At 44.9% G+C, this 17,043-nt stretch overlaps 1 long non-coding RNA gene across 3 annotated transcripts in view; it reads left to right on the forward strand.

The window, feature by feature from the left end:
* Window positions 1-2,121, forward strand: part of LOC140428071 (uncharacterized) — a 123,456-nt gene extending 121,335 nt beyond the window's left edge. For all 3 annotated transcript variants that reach the window (XR_011948693.1, XR_011948695.1, XR_011948694.1), the window contains exon 4: window positions 56-2,121. This is a non-coding gene — a long non-coding RNA (uncharacterized lncRNA). The remainder of the gene's footprint in view (window positions 1-55) is intronic.
* Window positions 2,122-17,043: the final 14,922 nt, after the last annotated feature.

Raw genomic sequence — 17,043 nt, forward strand, 5'->3', positions numbered from 1 at the left:
TTTAAATTGAGATAGGAGGAGAACATATCCTATTAACGGTGATTTGTTTTACCAGGTTTCTTCCCTCTTCTATTGATGGCATTAACCGAGATTGTGGATATGACTCTCCAGATGACAGCTTTCCTCATGCACTGAACCCAACTCGCAGAGAGCAATTCTAGGATTGAGCTTCGTCCTGTCCTCATTTGACATCCCATGGTCCAGTAGGAATTACTTTACAGTGCTCGGGAATGTAGACCACGTCTGATTTCAATCTGCCTCTCCTAAGGATGCCAAGAGCATTAGTCGCATGTTTACTGCTATCCTGTTAAAATCAGCAACTCAGCACAGACTGGGGACTGAACCTGGGGCATAAAAGGCTCCAGTTCATGCTGAGAGACACAATTACCAAGCGTCCAACAAGTATAATATTTATAGTATTTACTTTCCTGCTAAATGAGTTCCCACGACAGAGCCCAACTTCAAATAAACCAAAAGTTTCTGGATTTCAGCTGTGTTTTAAATTTCACCTTGTGTGAACATTCTTTTCCTAAATAAACTATATTTTGTTTAAACTTGGTATTCCAAGAATGCAGGCACGGGCCCAGACAGGATTTACATCATTGGCTCTGGCCGAAAGTCAAACTCCCCAAACTGCAAATCCCTTAATCCTGCACCTCAGATTGTTAAACTTTGGAAAGATATAACTGCATCAATAGAAAAATCAAGGCCATGATCGTGAGCTCTATTTACTGACAAGGTGTAATGTCAGTTTCTTTTTTCCATAACTGGCTTCAGTGCTTTTACACCAATTTGGAACACGCTGCAAACAGGCACATTTTAAAATCCAGGTTGAATTCTAATGACAGTTACAAATTTATCATCGTCTCTTAGATAATTTCTAACTCCAGCAAGCAATTCTGTTTAGGGGCGTGCCCGCACTGTGCAGTATCTCAGTGCACAATAGCATAATCCCGGGTGTAACAATTATATCTCTATGACGTGAATTGAATTTCCATGGCTTCTGCATAAGCACATCTCTCTCAATGCAGACTGAGAAAACACTCAATAAGATGAGGTATGGATTTTTAAGCAGCTTCATTTGTCAGCATGGGAACTTCAGTAAATTATGAATGAATCTAGTTAAAAGAAGAAAGGACTGGAATTCAGATAGCATTTTTTAGGATCTCAGAATGTCTAAAAGGACTTTACAGCCAATGAAGTATTTTAGAAGAGCAAAAAGCGTTGTAATGTTGGAAATATCATACACAAATAAAATTGTATTGTTTTGAAATAAAGTCATCACATTGTATTAAGAAATAATATCAAGTATTCTTCTCTACATCAGTGGGTCATCTGTTTTGAACTATATAGAACATTTCCAAGCAATCTTTTCTGCAGTATTTTCTGTATGGGCAGCACAGTGGCAAAGTGGTTAGCACTGCTCCCTCACTGTGCCAGGGGCCCAGGCTTGGTTTCGGCCTTAGGTAATTGTCTATGTGGAGTTTGCACATTCTCCCTATGTCTGCGTGGTGCTCCGGTTTCCTCCCATAGTCCAAAGATGTGCAGGTTAGGTGGATTGGCCATGCTAAATTTCCCCTTAGTCTCCCAAGATGTGCAGTTTAGGTGGGGTTACGGAGATAGGGAGGGGGAGTGGGCCTAGGTAGGGTGCTCGTTCGGAGGGTCTGTGCAGACTTGATGGGATGAATGGCCTCCTTTTGCACCGTAGTGATTCTATGGATTCTATTTCAGTGACTGATCAATATGGTGTCCACATATTTCAGTTTGAAAGTTCACTGACTTTCATGTTATATTCCTCTATATCTCCCTTGTATAGCCTGAAAGAAACAGATGGTATATTGTATTTCTCAATAGATAAAACAGGCTCATTTAATTGTTTATTATTTACTATCTTTCAGGAAACATCATCAAAGCTTATCTCATTAGAATTTAGCCACCTATCATCTCAATGTCTCTTTAATTTGTTATGAATGGACTTAATTAAAAACCTGTTTGATAGTAACTTATTTTCCAAAAGCTTTTTGTGGAAAAAAGTCAAAAGAAATGTCTGTGATTATGTAATACAAATCAGTGATATGGATGTTATTCGCATTGGGAAAATTAAAAATGAGGTGAAAATTATATGTGTCCACTTGAATAAAATAATCTGAACTTCTGCGAGTGGCAATTAGAATCAGATTGCCAAAACCCTCCAACTTTCTTAACCTGGAAACTACCTCGGTCCTTTCTCACCCGACCTTCCGAGTCAGGCTGGGTGAAAACTATGCACCGCAGCACGTTCCTGAGGCGTTCAAATGAGCGCTCCAGAATCAGACGGAAGGAAGCTAGGCCCTCTTTTTTTTAAATGGCACAGCCTGCAGTAAATCGGGTAATTTTACAGGCCCAGCCACTTTCAAGCCAGAGAAGATAGGTTTTGTCAAGTAAGTGGTAGAATTTGGGGAGAAGCAGGTAGGATAGTGAGAGGTTGGATCGGACAATTGGAGGGTGACAGGGGGGGGTATCGGACAGTCAGGGCAGGGGCCGGGCTGTCGCTGGTGGGGGTGGGTGTCAGGCAGCTGGGAACGGGTGGAGGGGAGGTGTGGGGAAGAGGGGTAGTTGGGGATTGGGGAGAGTCACAGGAGGGTGGAGGGGAAAAGAGTTCTGTGGCGGGGTTGTAGTCAGAGTATAGGGGAATGCCCTGAATGTTTTGGAGGAGCTCTGTGGTGGGTTGGGGTAAGAGTCCACCAAGTGGCAGTAAGTACTCAGTGTATGGAGGGAGTGGCCTGGGAGTTCGAAGGCTTGGGAGTTCCCATGCGGGGGGGGGGGGGGGGGGGTGTGGGCCTGTACAATAATTACCGAGAAGCTATGGGCGGTTTTAACCCTTCTCACCTTTTCTGAGTAACTATTGGTGTAGCTCAGGTGGAACTATCTGAAGTTTGCGATTTAAATCACATTTTTGGCCACCATCCAAAATAAAGTTTATGACATCATAAAGACTTTCGAAATTCAAAATTCGCCAAAATAATGGTTCAAATTTACTTGCGCATTACCATTTCCTTAGTTTGAAATGCATGCAACAAAGTATTACTTCAAGGTCCATGTTAATGTGTGAAGTCTGAATCTTGTGTTCATGCATGTTCCAAGATCCATCACAGTTTACATGGAGGTATTTGGTAAGAAAGAAAATAAGCAGAGAAGAAGAATTAAATGATATTTTCTGGTCTTTTGGTATATGTGAAAAGCCATACCTTGAACAAAGAACAGTTTACCTAATACATTCAGAGATTTATTTTTGTAATAGCGATGCATCAAGGATCACTTTTATTTATTTGCCTGTGGGTGGTAAGGAAAATATTACTCATTTATTAGTTTCCAGGCATCAAAAAATACTTGCTCCACTCCCTCGGAGTAGATCTTAACCTCTTTCCAAATGTGTCATTCTTTTCCCACTTCCACATATTCCAGCAGGCCCCAGAGAGCATAATCTCGAGTAAGAATATCCACGAGGGAGAGGTTTTTCACCAAAGCTTTTCGTCTTCCTCCATCTCGCCTCCACATTGAGACCTGTATCATTTTTCAGGAATGCCTAGTTCATATGTTTGGTTAAACACAAGCTAAATCCCTGAACTCCAAATACAACCATTTTGTAACCACTCAAACTGATCCTAAATTGAGATCAACTTGATGTAGGAATAGAGAGTCATCTGGTTAGGTTTATTGTTAATGTTATGTAAGCTGAGACAAATGTGTAGATGGAAGCAGGAAGTTGCAAAGGGACATTGATAAATTAAATATGTGGGTTAGAAATGTAACAAATGGGGGCGGCATGTGGCGCAGTGGTTAGCACTGGGACTGTGGCGTTGAGGTCTCGGGTTCGAATCCCGGCCCTGGGTCACTGTCCGTGTGGAGTTTGCACATTCTCCCCGTGTCGGCGTGGGTTTCACGCCCACAACCCAAAGGTGTGCTGGTTAGGTGGATTGGCCATGCTAAATTGCCCCTTAATTGGAAAAGAAAAATAACTGGCTACTCTGAAATTTAAAAAAAAATGGAACAGATGGATTTCAGTGTGACATCATTCACATTGTTCATAAGAAAGACAAATCAATGAGTTTTCTAAATAGTTAGAAGTTAGAAATGGTGGAGGAGCAGAGAGATTTATGGATCCCAATATAGAAATCTCTAAAAAGGTGCTTTTGACAGGAACAAGACCAATAGGGAAGGCCTTTGTTAACCTTTATGTCATGTGGGCTGGAATGCAATGGGGTAGAAATCATGCTACACTTCTATAGACCAAAGATTAATCTGTATCGGCAGTATGGCGTTCAGTTCTTTGCACCATACCTTAAAGAGTACAGTGCATATTCACCAAAATTATGCTAATATGATGCTAAAAGGTATAAATTGTGAGAGCAGATTGCACAAGCTACACTGAAGTCTAAGGGACGACTAATTGAGGTGGAGAACGTGATTTAGGATTTTCTAAGGTAAATAATGAGAAATTATTTTCTTTGGTCGAGAAATCCGTGACAAGAGGACATACAGGAGGGCTGGTTTAGCTCAGTGGGCTAGACAGCTGGTTTGTGATGCAGAACAAGACCAGCAGCGCGGGTTCAATTCCCGTACCAGCTGAGAATTCTGATTTCTCCCTCTGCGTACCCGGAATGTGACGACTAGGGGCTTTTCACAGTAACGACATTGCAGTGTTAATGAAAGCCTACTTGTGACAATAATGATTATTTACATTTTTACATGACCTTAAAATTAGAGTGAGTTCATTCAGGGGTGATGGCAGGAAATCTGGGACTCCCCCCAAAACACTGCTGAGCCTCAGAACTATGATTCAAAGTTTTTCTTAAGCAAGGGAACTACAGGGGGAATCAAAGTGGGCAGTGAGAGTCGAGACACAAATAAACATGATCTGTTTGGACAATGAAGTTGATAACTGACTGGCTTTCTCCCTTTTCCTATTTTACTGGGTGCATATAAGCAGAGGCATTTTGTTCTACATGCATGGCCAGTCTGCCAATCTCAACATAGATAATTAAGGCAACTTGACTACTGCTGCAATTATTTTCTACAAAGATTTGTTTTATATATTTCTTTTTAAACCAGATAGAACACCGGAGGGCGATGAGAAGAGATACTGATTACTTCTGGCCTGGTAGGGTAGGAGGGCAAAAGGGTTTCATCAGTTTAATCGTAGAGTCTCAACCAACAGTATTATATGGTCATTATCAGATTGTGGTTTCGGAGCTTCATGTACAGATTGACTGCCACACTGTCCATATTACTACAGTGGCTACACTTCAAAACTACTTCATTGGCTATAACATGTTTTGAATTGTCCCGAGGTCATGCAATGTGCGATATAAGTGCAAGTCTACCTTTTCTTTTGAAGTGGTGGTGCTTTATTCTGAGCAGATGTAGTAAGATGATAAATGTATTTATAAAGAACAGGTTCATTGCTACACCTGCTTAGCAGAGGAAGTCGATCCTCTGTATTTCTGTACCCATGGCCTTCATATGTGATAAAACATCCTGCTATGATATCATGATCAGGCTGCAAACACATGACAGAGTTCTTAAGGCAAGACATGGAATGGATGTATACTTAGAAAGCTTTCAAGAATAGGAATATAATTGCAATTAGAAAGCTTTAAGGAGTAATTATTTAGTAACAGCAGTACTTTGTAATTGAGGGTGGCACGGTAGCACAGTTGCTTCACAGCGCCAGGGATCCGGGTTCGATTTCCGGTTTCAGTCATTGTCTGTGCAGAGTCTGCACGTTATCCCCGTGTCTGTGTGGGTTTCCTCCAGGTGCCCTGATTTCCTCGCACAAGTCCCGAAAGACGTGCTGTTAGGTGAATTGGACATTCTGAATTCTCCCTCAGTGTACCTGAACAGGCGCCAGAATGTGGCGACTAGGGGCTTTTCACAGTAACTTATTGCAGTGTTAATGTAGGCATACTTGTGAGACTAATGTAGGTTATTATTATTAACAAATGCATTTACACTGCACATTTTTGGGTTAATTATCCCAGTTAGCTGGGCAACTGGTTTGTGGTGCCAAGTGTTGCCAACTAAGCGGGTTAGATTCCTGCTCCGCCATCTCAACCTTGCCCCTCGCCTGAGGTGTGGTGACCCTCAGGTTAAATCACTACCAGTCAGTTCACAAAGGGGAGAGAAGCCTATGGTCCTCTGGGACAGTGGAAATGTTTACATTTCATTGAATATTTTGAAGCAATCTATAATGCGGTGAATGGAGAATTTTAGAAAAAATGGATTATAAATGTATTCGGCAATTTAAGGGTTAAAAGCCTGGGGTGAGAGTGTGACTGACTTAGTTTTTTAAGAAAGGATTCTGTTTTGCAGATCCTAGGAGCTTTTAGCTGAAATGTATTTTTCAGTCTGGGCTAATGCACTGTGGTTTGACTGGGGACAGTCCATGGGGAGTTAATGTGCTTTCAGTCCCTGAAAAGTTAATTTGTTTTTTCAGCATGGGGCAACTATGTCAGTGCTAGGTGGAGCTAAGAGCGAGATTTTTAAGAAAGCTTTTGACAAAGTCTGATCTGGCTACCTCAGAGTCCACAAGTAAAGGCCGTTTCCGTTCCCAGTGGAATAGTTTAAAAAAGAGTAATAATATTTCAAAACAGAGCAGTCTTGCCTGACGACAAGGAAGAGGCAGAAACAACACAGTTGAAGCAGCTATTTGAAGATATTCAGCCAGAGTCTGCAGGGGTTCTAACTGGGGCCCACATCTGTTCTGTAGAGCAAGTATTATTCTATGCCCTGTTGATTTTAAGATGAATTGAAAGCTGTATGTTTCTTTTCTTGTTGTTTAATGGGGAATTGAGTAGTAGTGTTAAGGAGTATGTAAGCTGCTCTTTTTGGGTGAGACGTTAAAGAGTTTAATATTGTATTCATAATAAAGTTTTGTCTTAAAATGCCAAAGCCCAATTTTGTCATGCAATCATTTCTCAAGCGAATCATTCTTTCCGCACAGTCTTACAAAATATACTAAAATATTGGGGGTTTCGGTCCCTTATCCTCACCACTGTTGGGGTCTGGTCTGGGATCAGAATAAAATAAATGATTATGCAACCCTCAAATTTAAGAGTGAAGTACTTGAGTGCAGACATCATTCACTGAGGCACTTACTTCGACTGCACAAAACTGAATCAAATCACATGTCAGGCCGACTCTCAATCCCGCTGAGAAAATGCATTCCCTCACATGTTTTCAGTCACATACAATTTGAACCCTTTTTGAATGAGGTCAAAATCAGCCAGTAACTCATGCAGGATGAGGTTTTTAAAAAATCTTCCTCCCTGTAAAACACAGGAGAGGCAAATAGGAAGAGGTTATACAGCAGGAGATTTCTGTTTTTTCTCCATTGTCCTGTCGACCTGTGGGTTTTCTTGAAGCACCATGTTCTCAGTGGCACAGGTTAGAGCAAGGCTCTAGACTGGTTTGGATACCGTCAGCAAGACTGCTGCACTTGCGGTTACTGAGCAAGCTGTTTCCTGAGAGTGGTTGAAGGTTTTCATTTATGCCACTGTGTCAGGCCTGCAGACCGACCTTCATTGAATATCACTAAACCCCTGCCACTGGTTAACTGCTAATTAGCATTTCAGATTACGTGGTGTTACTCACGATGCCCAGAGGCATTTCCTTTGGATGTTCTCATCAGGTTAAACCAGTAATAAACTGAGGTGAACATCTTCAATTTTCTGCTTCCAGCATTGGGAAAATCTACTGACCGTATGAAGTTTTTTCCCCCTCCACATCAAGACGATCCAACATTTGCGCTGTTAGTAGATCTTAGCTGTGTTTACGGCATGGTGTGGGGGGATGGGAATAGGGAGCAGGGTGGGAGGTGGAGAGGCTACAAGTTGGCCACAGTATCCCTATAACAGCAAAGGGCCAAATCATCCAGGAGTCCCACTCTCGATTAGATCTAGTGACGCCTGCTGGAATATATTTGACATGAGGTGAGGAGAGGATTTAACTTAGCTGCAATGCCAACCCACAATTGAAAAATAATTTGGCACCAACGCTTTCACGATACCAGTTGGCACTACTTTAGTGCTTTTCAAAGTCAAACTGTTCTTAAATTCTAGACTTCGATATCCTCGGCACTTTGGTGAAGAAGAATCAAATGGGTGCAGTACCGTAGAGGCTGCACTGCTCACACCTGGGGAGTATCATCAAATTAGAAGGCTGAGAGAAACAGGGAGAAGAAAAATTAAAATCACCTATGACATCCATGAAAAAAGCACTCCCTCGTCCAAAGTCATCTTCTGAAACTTTAATGTTTTCAGTTTTGCAATGCGAGCTGTACAGAAGTACTTGCACTGCTGTGCTTTGACTCTTCATTAGCGAGAACAGTGGAAAATGTCAACACAGCAGGACACAAATTTGGAGATTGAGTCACCCTCACAGTACATTGTTAAAATTTGAATAGTTATCTTGAGCTTTCTTGCCTCCCCAGCACATAGCTTCTGGCATTTGTATTTTGGATTAGCCCTCATCTCCTCCTTATCGCAGCAGCTTCCCTATTAAGCAAACACTGCCAAATGTTTGCTAACTTGATAAAAGACAGAGCACGTCCCATACATGCTGCAACAGACAGACTTCCTCATGTAAGCACAAGTTTATGAAAACCTTGCATTCCCAGTTCATCTGATACACAGTCCAGCTGTCTTTTAATACTGGTAGCTTTCCCTTTAATAAAGACACAGGGAGTCCACACCGAGTAAAATAAGAACAAAGTTTTAATTAGACAAACAATATATACACTACCCTGTAGATCCCTACTGGGGTTCGCTCTGGCTGGTGCCTTGCTGACTGACCTTATATACAGAGGTAAATGAGATACCCCACCCACTGCTAAGCGGGGGGGCTCTTACTCCGCAAGGAGCACAGGGAAGACAAGCATTCCCACCCCGTGGGTCCCATGCGGGGTATTACACCCCCAAAGAGGGTCCTTTTTTGTTTCAAAGCAGTGCAATCTCCTTTATACCAAGATTTGAGCAGCAAAGCATGGGGTTAATAATGGGCGGTGAGATAAAACGGATGCCATTAGGATGATAGCTCAGTGGAAAGGACACGTGAACGTGGTGTGTAATCTGATTGCCTGACATCTCTCCAAGGCGGGACTTGAGCGTAGATTGGCAGCAGGCCTGTTGGAGGGGATACGGCCCCACTGACTCTCAGGATGGCCGGTGCCGACCACTTGCCATCCTGAAAATTCAGGTCCTTCACTTAGTGCAGTGTCACAGGGAATGGTATATCGGGATATCTTCCTCACCAAAAAAGAAGGAACATTCTTCCAGTGTGAAGGAAATTATTAAAAGAAATATCTCTTTGAAGAAGACATAAAAACAGAAGTGCTGGAAAACTCAGCAGGTCTGGCAGCAACTGTGGAGAGAGAAACAGAGTTGACATTTCCAGCCCAATAACTCTTCTTCAGAACTCAATTTTTTTTATTTTAAAGAGACATTTTTGTTGTCATTAGTCAGGTACTGTGCAATGGATTTTATAAAGAAGTCAAACTATATTATTCCTACCACATCATTCCAATTAACTGGCTTCACTTAAATTTATGGGAATTCTCTTTGAAGAGCAGCAGTCAATGCGATACTAATTAAGTCAACAGGAATGTTCCAGATTCAGGCCCTTGTAGTGTTGACTCAGCTAGATTCAGGGTATAATCACCAACTTGATCATTCCTGACCAGAAAGAGTAAAGTCCACAAGATCTGCTTTGCTTCCCACTGACTCATGTCAGTGCCTATGTACAGTTGGAGGAGTGTGTGTATTATCTCCACTGCTTCAAACTCCAACAGCTGCATCAGGTTTTGTAATAATAACCCAAGAGAACAAATGATTTCACATCAACTGCAGCGTACAACTATTTCACTGGTACGGTGTTATTCCTGGGACTCCCAAATTGCTTAATGTAAGAGAAAATCATCATCCTAAGGAGCATCAGAGAAGCGTTATCAAACACAATTTGTCACTCGGCCACATAAGGAAATCTTAGGGCAGACGACCAAAACTTGGGCAAAGGGGTAGGTTCGAAGAAGTGTCTTAAAGCTGAAAGAGGCAGATGGACAGAAAGGAGTGGACAGGAAATTTTAGAGCTTGAGGCCCAGGCAACTGAAGGCATGGCCCCCAGTGGTGGAGGAACTATAATTAGGAATGCTGTAGAAGGAAGGATTGGAGGAGTTCGGAAATCTCAGAGGGCTTTGGGCTGGACTAGGTTCCAGAGATAGGGGGCTGGAATTTATGCTCTCCTGCCAGCTGGTTTGAAGGCATGGAAGGGGGGAGGACCATGATAAAGTTATTGTTTGCCCATTCGGGTGAAGGATGGCTTGTAGCTGAACAAAACCTCATGGACAAGAAACGAGTGGACACAATGTCAACTCCTAAGCCGAGTGACAGAAAGTAGCAAACACAGATTCAGAACTGTGCATGGGCAACATCACCCACATTCAGTTGCTTCAATTTTGCTGCTCTAGTCCTCTGAATCTGCATCACAATACTAATTGTTCCTAATCCTAGGATGTGAGGGAATATCTCAGCTGAAATAAATAAATAACCACATGTTAGGGATTCACAAAATGAAATGCTGAATTTGGAAGGCGAGGTTTACAACGCATCAACAAAAAGTAACATTCTAAACCTGTACCTCCTTATATTTTGACAAATTTCAACTTGGAGCATCACATGTTTTCACTAAGTGAGCAAAGATAGGCATTGTATTCTGAATGCAACCAAATCATTGCATCTGGCAGGCACTTCTGTACATGAGTTTCAACAGAAGGTTGAATGAAATGTAAAGCGAATGCTACTTGTTCTTGCATGCCAAACCACCTATGGAAAGTTAGACTGCGCTGACATCTGTTTTTAGTAAAAGATTAATATGTATCATTTTGAAAGTAGACCAGTGTAACTATTTGGCTTTCGTTCGCCTGCCTACTCATTTTAAGATGTGTAGGAGCTAATAACGGAGCACAGATAAAAATTGTCATATCTCACACCAACACCAAGTAAAAGAACATTCCATTCCCATATGTTGTTTTGATCTTGATCAAAGCACAGAGCAACAGAGACTTTGCAACTGCCTTTTAATTAAGTCTTTCCAGTGATTTTAATTAAAAAGGGAGTGTACCCCAGTATATAACAAACAGGGTGTCACTAGCTAACTTCCTATATGTGTAAAACCTATTATAATTGAACATCCTGAGGTTGTGAAAGGTGCTATATGAATGTAAGTCTTTATTTCTCTCTCATTCCCCACCCAAATGCAAATATGCTCTCCGATGTACTCTTGCCCTTCCCCATCTGTGTTGAAATCGTCTACTTATGACTCCTCCTTTCCTGTGCCCACAGAATTATTGTGGCATGCTTGGTAACCAATGGGGTGCAGACAATATTTCAGTTATGGGTTGTGTTGGAACAGCTCAAATTCAAACAGGAATAGTCTTTCCTCAACCAAGCGACCTAAAAATTCAGCTTATGTTGGATCTGGAAATAAATCACAATAACTTTGTTTCAAATGCTAATTGAGACCAATATATCTGCGACATATTTTGACTCTCGTATCTATTTTGACAAGTTCAGTGCTGCTGGTCATTCCCATAAGCAGATCGTCTATCTTGGGTTGTCTAAGGATTGTCCTGGCTGCTACAGGAATTAAAGATCCCGCCCCCCCCCCCCCAGGGCATTACTGCAAGCGATTCAGGAGAATAGTCATTTGGCACTGAAACCCTTTGAACCCTTTTGCAGATTAGTTATAAAAATATTGAATGTGGGGGGGGAAATGTTTTTGACTCACATTCAGGAATTATTCAAGCACGTAATTGTCCACTTTCCAAGATGCGAAAACTAGTTAGCAAGCCACACGTGCCTTACCTGCATTAGCTGAAGCCCGCGGTTGGCAAGTTGGACTGGGGGGGTGATTCTCACTTAGGCTTTTCCACTCTTATAAGGGCAGCACGGTAGCTAGCACAAGTAGCTAGAACTGTGGCTTCACAGCGCCAGGGTCCCAGGATCGATTCCCCACTGGGTCACTGCCTGTGCGGAGTCTGCACGTTCTCCCTGTGTCTGCGTGGGTTTCCTCCAGGTGCTCCGGTTTCCTCCCACAGTCCAAAGACGCGTAGGTTAGGTGGATTGGCCATGCTAAATTGCCCTTAGTGACCAAAAGGGTTAGGAGGGGTTATTGGGTTACGGGGGTAGGGTGGAAGCGAGGGCTTAAGTGGATCGCTGCAAACTCGATGGGCTGAATGGCCTCCTTCTGCACTGTATGTTCTATGTTCTAGTTACCAATACCTAAATACAGTAGTGTAATTTGGAGGGATCTAATAACAAGTGCACCTGATAGAATGGAGATCATAACCCTCACAAGTACCTCCCCAAGTTTCCAAGTGAGGAGACTGAGCCACACCCTAGTGAATTTCATACAATTTAAAGCAAAGAAACTGGGGCGGGATTCTCCATTGGCTGTCGCCGAAATTGCGAAACGTGATTGGGCGGAGAATAGGTTCCGACGGCAATATCGTGGTGGGCACCAATGTGACACCAAATCGCAATTTTCTGTCTCCTCGACAGCGGCGTCAATGCAGTCTAGAACACACGCACAGTAAACACCATTTTCATATCATTAGCGGGCCCGACCCAGTATTCTCCAGGGCCTCCGCGATTCAGCCCTCTGATGGGCTGAGTTCACTTGTGCTTTTAAAAATCATGAACCCAGCATCGTGGCTGATGAGGGAGAGAGAGGAGCTAGGACACAGAGAGGCACGACTGCGGACTGCCGGCTGGACGCTGGCTGGGCTGGAGGCCTGCCAGGGTCGGGGAGGGGGGGAGCAATGGGGGAACACGCTGAATGGCCGGGGTGATCCTCCACGGGACTGGGCAGAGTCCAATCAAGGACTGCCATTGCTGCGGCCTGCAAGGCAGCCATCTTGCTGCACACCCCACTGACCACCCACCTTGGCCCCTGGTTCTGCAGAGTGACACTGGCCATATGGGTGCCCCCATCTCCCCCAACCCTGCACCCAATCCTCTGCCACCCTCCCACATGGGCGCCACCCGCCGGTGGCCCACCCAGCGTGATGCCCACTGTATCCCTTATGAGAACAAAGGGCGGGGGCCACAGGGCATACCAATGGTATGGGCGGTGCCAGCTGACGGTACCCCAGAAGCCCCCACAGTGCCGGGCACCGACGGGGCCAGGCGTTCAGAGATGGGGGGGGGGAACATGTGGGGGCAGAGCCCGCGGTGCCATTCAGGGGCACCATCTACCTTGTTGGACCTGGTTGGGCATTGGCACGCACCATGCTAACATGTCGACCATTCACCCTCAGCAGATAATGGATATTGGAATTCAATCAGCAATGGTGACCTTCCTGCTGGTCGCCGCAGCCCTGGGGGATGCCCTGCAGCTGTGTGAGCTAGAGCTGCTTGAGGCGGAGGAAGCTGCAGCAGCTGAGCATGCCCCAGAGGAACAGGAGGCAGCCGCCCAGGATGGAGAGCCGGCCGCCCAACAGGCTGGGCAGGAGGAGGTGCCAAGGAGGTGCCACATGAAGCCTCGTGTGTACCGGCACTGCCTGTCACCTGAAGGCCTGACGGACCGGGTGTGGTAGTCACCACTGATGTATATATTAGGTGCTTTGTGGTAAGGCCCTGTACTACAGGTACGGGGGTAGTTCCCTGCCGGCTGGCTCCGCCCAGTAGGCGGAGTATAAATATGTGTGCTCCCTGTACAGCAGCCATTTCGCCAGCTGCTGTAGGAGGCCACACATCTTAGTGTAATAAAGCCTCGATTGTATCCAACTCTCGTCTTTGTATAATTGATCGTGCATCACCGGGCTTGCAGTCAAATCCTCTGGCTGGGTAAGGAGACACTACGACATATCCAAGAGATCATGGCACACCTGGCACCGCGGGTGTATGGGGGAGGAGACCCGCTCTCGGTGGCCATTTAGGTGACGGTCGCCCTGAACTTTTATGCAACAGGGTCCTTCCAGTCTCCGAGTGGGGTCCTGTCCGAGATCTCATAGACCTCGATGCACAGGTGCTTCATGCTATCACAGAGGCTTTATATTCCCAGGTGGCTCAATACATCCATTTCAATGAGGACCATGCCCAACAGGATGCCCGGGCAGCGACACCATCGACAGGATACCCCAGGTCCAGGAGATAATCGACAGGATGCATGTCCCCCTATGAGCGCCTACAGATTACAGGCCACTCTACACAAACCAAAAGGGGTTCCACTCGGTGATATGCGACCATCAGATGCGCATCATGTGCCCGATACCTGGGCACGACGCCTTCATCCTGGCACACTTGATGATTCACATTTTCAAGATGCCCACCAGCTGGGGATTGGCTCCTGGGCAACAGGGGTTACCCACTGCGGTCATAAAGGACACAGACCGACATGGAGACCCGCTACAACGACACCCATACAGCAACCAGCAGCGTGATCAAGCGGTGCTTCGCCCTTTGATGGTGCGGTTCAGGTGCCTGGACCGCTACGGAGGGGCCCTCCAGTATGATGCTGAGAGGGTCGCCCACATCATGGTGGGCTGTTGCATCCTCCACAACATCGTGCAGCAGAGAGGCGATGTGCTGGAGGAGGAGGAACGCCAGGCCTCTGACGATGAGGTGTATGCAGGAAAGGGTGAGGATGGTCAGGACATGAGCCCAAGCAGGCAAGGGAGGCTGCACGATGTGTGCGCCAGGGCCAATGCGCCCCGGACGCTCTGATTGCCTCCAGGTTCACTAACTGTGGGCGGGGCGGGGGGGGGGCACTGGCCAGGGGGCTTGGGCACTGCATACCACCCCCACATACCTCCCCATAACTCACCCCCACCACCAGGCCACCCTTCCTGGCCTGCAACCCCCGCTGTGATACATACCTGCCGCACTACAGGGTGGGTTCTTGGCAGTAACACCAGGTCTGGTCCATGGAGGAAGATGATGACAACCCGCTCTGCAATAAGCTCTGGTTCTCCAGCACCTGACAACATCTGACTCCTACCCATGGTATCACTTTCCACAGTCCACCTGGGCGATCTCCACATGTGAGATTGTCAGTCCATCACACAGTCCCATCGGATTCCTGGGGTGATGGTGGTGAGGACGGTCGGGGGGGGGGGGGGGGGGGGTGGAATCATGCCACCCACAAAGTCTCTCCATTTCCCCCCCCCCCCCCCCCTCTCTGGCCCGCCCAAATCAGCCCACCCCTCACACCCATCTGACAGAGCTCCGAGTCAGGTTGTAACAGTGTGAACAGGTGTTTAATGTGACAACGTATATACAGATTTGTGCCCTAGCCACTTGAACTAAACTGTGCCCTGCACCCGTGCCAACTTAACTAGTGTCTAACTTCCTGGCCTTACGGGCCCTAATGCTATGTCTCGGTGGATCCCCAGGCGGTTCAGCAGGAGTGGAGGTGGCCTGCTGTGATTCACGCTGTGCGACCTGGTCCCCTTTGGCAGCCATCTTCGGGGGGGCCTGGGCCTGGAAGGGCCCCGCTGCTGCTCGGACATCCCATGTGTCATGATGCCGCCCTGTTCTGCCCGTTGCAGACGGCTGTGACGCGAAGTCAGTGTCGTCCTCAGACTCGAGCTCCTCAGTGTCCAGAATCTCAGTGGAGGGCTGGCGTCAAAGGGATAGGTAGCTGGTGGCCTCAGTGGATGATAGATATAACAATTAAATAAATATTTCCACCATCCAACCACAAGCCAGTTAGGCAAGAACGCAATTTCTCCAACTATTTCATGTGTGACTATCCATTGGAAGCACCTTAAATAATGAGATGACCAACTAACTCCTTACTTTCCCACATAATTATATGTAACAGATTTAATGACTGGCTTGTTGACTCTTGGATCAGCTTGTTAATAATTGATCTCAATGGCATGAGTCTATATTCTTTAGTCAAAGTACAGAAAGAATGCTGAGCATTCTGATTCATAAACCCATGAAATTGAATTCATATCAGAGACACTTCAGAATTTTAACCAAAATCATCAAAGTGGTCAAGGCAATAAGGGGTCATCACAAATCACAAGAAATGTGAGCACTTATTCAATTCATCGGTATTCTATAAAATTGTTCTAACCATAGTATTTTGATCAAGGATGCTTGCCAACTCTGACTTAGGTCTAGAGTTTGAAAAAGTACTGAGAAAAACAATTGTTTTTCATTTTGGCAGGAATACTCAACTCCATGGATTGAATTACAATCTGCAAAAATCTTACATCTGGAATATTTCCAATAGATAAACTTGGCTGTTTGGTTCAAAAGTCAGATCATTTTCTGAAGAAGCTATTTTAACTCCTTATTCCATTTTTTTGAAATATTAGACTAATTTAGAATCATGCAGTATGATTGGCTTCTCTGTATAAATTAATTTGTAATAAATCTAACCAAACCATCTTAGCCTGCATGTCATGGTGTATCAATATAGAAATTTGCACCTTACCAGAGAACCAAGAGAATGGGACAAGCATCCCATGTGGTCTCCAGTCTGCTTTACACAAGAAGAATGGGGTAATTGTAATAGTGATACATTGCAACAGACATAGAACTTTAAAAGCAAATACCCACATCTCTGCATAGGAAATTTGGTTTGCTTCTAAAACCTCTTTTTTTCCTTTTGCTGTTAACATGAGAAACAAAATCTGTAAGACTTTTCCCCACTTAAGTCATGTTTCACTTCAAGCTTTCAAAACTCATAATCGACCATGCCTAACTACGTCTCCTTTCCCACTTTCTTTCCCACTTACATTTGCAACCTTAGTGCCACCTTGCATTTCAGAAATATAGAATATAGGAGCAGGAGGAGGCCATTCAGCCCTTTAAGCCTGCTCCGGCATTCATTATGATCTTGGCTGATCATGCAACTATGAAACCTGTTCCCGCGTTCCCCCCATATCCTTTGATCCCTTTAGCCACAAGAGTTATATCTAAAGCCTTCTTGAAAACAGACAATGTTTTGGCCTCAACTGCTTTCTGTGGTAGCGAGTTCCACAGGCTCGCTACT

This window comes from Scyliorhinus torazame, chromosome 8 (genome assembly GCF_047496885.1).
Source record: "Scyliorhinus torazame isolate Kashiwa2021f chromosome 8, sScyTor2.1, whole genome shotgun sequence".
Lineage (NCBI taxonomy): Eukaryota > Metazoa > Chordata > Chondrichthyes > Carcharhiniformes > Scyliorhinidae > Scyliorhinus > Scyliorhinus torazame.